Source organism: Fukomys damarensis, unplaced genomic scaffold (genome assembly GCF_012274545.1).
Source record: "Fukomys damarensis isolate Sample0158 unplaced genomic scaffold, DMR_v1.0_HiC HiC_scaffold_20, whole genome shotgun sequence".
NCBI lineage: Eukaryota > Metazoa > Chordata > Mammalia > Rodentia > Bathyergidae > Fukomys > Fukomys damarensis.
The window spans coordinates 4097385-4101424 of NW_022900932.1; the positions used below are offsets into that span (position 1 = coordinate 4097385).

At 46.4% G+C, this 4040-nt stretch overlaps 1 long non-coding RNA gene across 1 annotated transcript; it reads left to right on the top strand.

Moving 5' to 3' along the window:
• The first annotated feature begins 17 nt into the window (after window positions 1-17).
• Window positions 18-1525, top strand: LOC104849070. Its single transcript, XR_776639.1, has 3 exons — window positions 18-375; window positions 471-592; window positions 797-1525. It is a non-coding gene; the product is annotated as an uncharacterized LOC104849070 (long non-coding RNA).
• The last annotated feature ends 2515 nt before the right edge of the window (window positions 1526-4040 follow it).

The following is a 4040-nucleotide window of genomic DNA, read 5'->3' on the forward strand; positions in this document are numbered from 1 at the left end:
GTTTTGTTTTATTAAACCAAATCACCGACAGGATCCCAACTTTGGCATCTTGTTTTTCCATAGATCATTAGGTTGATGTGCGGTGTCCAGACAGTCTGCACAGTGTGACGGGAGGAACCAGGTCCTGGGTGTGAGGACTCCGACTCAGGCTCGCTCTGCCCTGAGCATGTTAGCCCTCCTCACCCGGCTTCTGTTCTGTCACTCAGAACAGCTCTGGGCTGGTGATCAAAGCCCTCTTGCATCACTTGTCAGCTAGTAAAGGAACAAGTCAGGCAAGATGCTTAAGGAGGCTGGATTTAATTTCTTCATATGTAAAACAGATTGGTAATACCTCTGTCACAGGGCTGCAAAAATTCAAAAATCTGCAAAATCTGGGTAAGATTTGTTTTCTTGCCGTGATGGACAATCCCAAGAGGAAATGGAAGAGGAAAGTGTTCATAGCCCTTTTTGCTTATTTCTATCTAAAACAGGACTGTGTTTTGTCCTTTGGAGCTGTGGCAGCAGTTTTGTGACCATGAGGCAAAAATCACAAGGCTGAGGATATCATAGTATAAATCTAGAACAAGCCTGTGTACCGTCCAGATAGCAGAAGGTAAACACAATTAGGGTTTGCTAATCAGGAAGGAAGAGGAGGGAGGAGGAATGGGAATTAGGCAGTAAACCAATGTAGTTGCCATGCAGGACTTTTCAGTGCCTGTAATGTGGAGGTTTGTGTGGTGACTCTGCAGACTTATCTCTAGCTCCCCTGCGGTATTTCCTACTTGGGTTCATTTGATTAGCAAGTCTTTCTCCACAGGGCACAGGCCAAGACTGGCCTGAATTCTGGAAGCAGAGGCGTTCCAGGGCCACTTTTGATCACAATGCTCCCAACCTGGGCCTTACCAGTGTCTCCACTCGGCTGTGGTCTGAGTAATCGTCCTCACCGAAGTTCAGGCCTGCACGACAGCTGGAAGACCGGCCGAGGGACGGGGCTCTTTCCCAGAGGTGGGAAGTAGCTCCCAGTTGTGCCGCTCCCGCAGGTGTGACCTGACCCTAAAGCAGCACTGTCTGCAGCCCCAGGATGAGGCCAGCCCATCTGTCCGCTCTGGGGTGAGGCTGGGGCCCCTTTGCTCCTCCTCTGTGTCACCCGGGTGAACCTGGCGCCCCGGCTGCTCCTCAAGGTTGGACGCTGCTCACCCCCTCTGGGCCGCAGACTCTGCTGCCAGAGCCTCTGGCTTGGGGCTCTGCTCTCCTCCCAGCAGATGCTCCTGGCTCACAGCTGCCCCGCTCCAGTCCCGTTCCCCCGCACCCCTCTAACCCCACGCACCCCCTTCGCAGACCCAGCAGGACCCAGGTCCACCAGTTGAGCCAAGGTCGCAAGACTGCCCGGGCCTCCCGCCACCTTCCCGTGATTCCGTTTCTTCTTAGCTGCCAGACGAAAGGTCGCTTCACCTAGGCGGACTCCGGTTCCAGAAGCAGTAGCAGCCGCAGGAGATGCGAACTGCACAGGGCTTTTCTTTGCTCACTGGGTGTGACACCAAGGAAACAGCACGGGGTTTGTCCCCACCTCCAGCCCGTGAAGGAAGCCACCCTGAGCTGTTATATTTCTGCATCCTACACATGCTTGGAGGAGTCGCCCCTTTCCTGTTGGACCTCAAAGGTAGCATATTAAATTTTCTATTTGAATCCTTTTATTTTGTTTGTTTTCATTTTTCCAGCTTAGCAATATATCTTGGGCAACTTCCCCTAAGAATATATCCAATCAGCTTTATTCTTTTCAATAGCTGCAGAAAATTACATTATGTAGTCTGTACCATAATTCATTTAACCAGCTTTCTATGGATAGATATCTAGGTTATTTCTAGATCTTTGCAATTACAGTTGATGTTGTATTTAAGCCCTGTGTGTATATTTTGGAGGGAGACTTCTGCATGTGTTTCTGCGGTATAAATTCCTGCTGAGTATTGATTTTGTTGTTGTTGTTGTTATTTTTTGAGACAGGGTCTCACTATGTAGTTGAGACTGACCTGGAAGTCATTATGTAGCCCAGGATGGTCTCGAAATCACAGTGATCCTCCTGCCTCAGCCTCCCGAGTGCTGGGGTTATAGGTGTGCGCCATCATGCCTGGCTGAGAATTGATTTTTAAATAGATGGTGCCAAACTGCCCATCAAGCTGCAGCTGTTCCATGGGGATTGAGCAAATAGCCCTGGCTTCATTTAAATAATTTTAAAAACTTTGGTGGTTAAATCATTTAAGATAATTTAGACCCTATTATATGGGCAGAGAACACTAATGCCTCTAAGAAACAAAAACATAAGCCATGGAGAAAAATAATGATATATTTTATTACTTTAAATTTTTAAACTTTTTAAATTTTTGAGACAATGTCTCACTATGTAGTCCAGGTTAGCCTTGAACTCACAGTGATCCTCCTGCCTCAGCTTCCCAAGTGCTGGGATTTAAACTTTTATACCACAGAAGATCTTAAAGGTTGAAAGACAAGCCACAAAGTGGGAAGGATATTTGCAGTGTATTACATGGTAATAATATTGGTACAAAGTTTACACTTTTAATTGATAAATTGCCTAGGTTAAGCTTGAACTTGTGATTTTTCTGCCTCAGCCTCCCCGAATGCTGGGATTACAGGTGTGCACCACTGCACCTGGCTAAAGTTCACATGTTATTAACCAAGATAATTTCTCCTCCCACTCCAAATGGGAAAAGGGTAAGAACAAGCAACTCAGAGAAGAGGAATCCTCCAGTAACCAGTGAACTGACACCTGGTCTCATGAATAATCAGGGAAATAGAAATTAAGTGACTGCCAGACAACATTTTTCATACTCTTTCGATTGGATGCTCTATGCTCCAGCCTTTGCAGCCTTGTTGTCGGGGAGACGTTGCCCTGCCCCCACTCAGAGCTAGGCAGCAAAGGGCTCTGGGGAGCCCATCCCTCCTAGTGAACCAACCAATCTAGGGAGGCCTTGTTCCTCAGCCCCAGTCAGCCAGGGCCTGAGGTCTATTACAGCCTGCCCACCCCAGCCCTAGAGCCCACCCACATTACTCCACATAGCTAATGCTAGGTGGTTTGCCTGCTGCCCTGCCCACCTTTTCCAGGGAAAACCAATGGGAGGCTCTGGCACACACACACACACACACACACACACACACACACACCACAGCCCCTTGACCAAGCCTGCTGCTTCCTCCTCCTGTGGCCCTGTGTAGTGAACATGTAAATGACAGGCACTTTTCAGTCACTATCCTGTGGTACCAGTCCGTGAGGTAAACTAAAATCCTATAGGTACAATGGACACACCCACTTTGTGACCAGAGAAATTTTCATACAATACAGAGAGTTGCTTTGTTGGTTACTGCAAAATGCAAAACCATTCCAGGAGAGCAATAATCATGTCTCAGGGTCCCATAACAGGTTATCAAAAACAGTGCTATAGAAGACTGAGCCATGTGTCGTAAGGCTGAAGAAAAGCAGGAAGTCCCAAAAAGAAATGAATTGTGTTGCCAGGCTGAACTCTGAGAGGCTGAGGCAGGAGGATCTCAAGTTCCAGCCCAGCCTGAGCAACATAGTGATTCAGTGAGGCCCTGTCTCAAAATGAAAAAATTAAAAAGAGCTGAAGATGCAGCTCAAGTTCATCATGGGTTTAATCCCCAGCACCAAAATAAATAAACACAATATGTTTGTTCGTGTGGAATTTAAGGATGTTTATGAAACAATAGCATATATTGGCTACAAAGCACTCATACAACAAAACTTTTTAAAAACATGGAAAAAGAAGATTCTTACAGTTTGGAACCTGGTTTCCCATGGGAGAGAGGAAGACGATGAGATTAGAAAAGAGTTCAAAGGATTCACTTTTATCTGTGATGTTTCATTTCTTTAAAACCACAGAAATATTTAGCCAAATGTAGTAAAACATTAAGATTTGTTCAAATAGGGCTGTGGATTTAGCTCAGTGGTTCCACTGCCTGCCTCACAACTGCAGGTCCCAAGTTCAATCCCCAGTACCAAAGAAAGAAAAAAAAAAAAAAAAAAGGCCGGG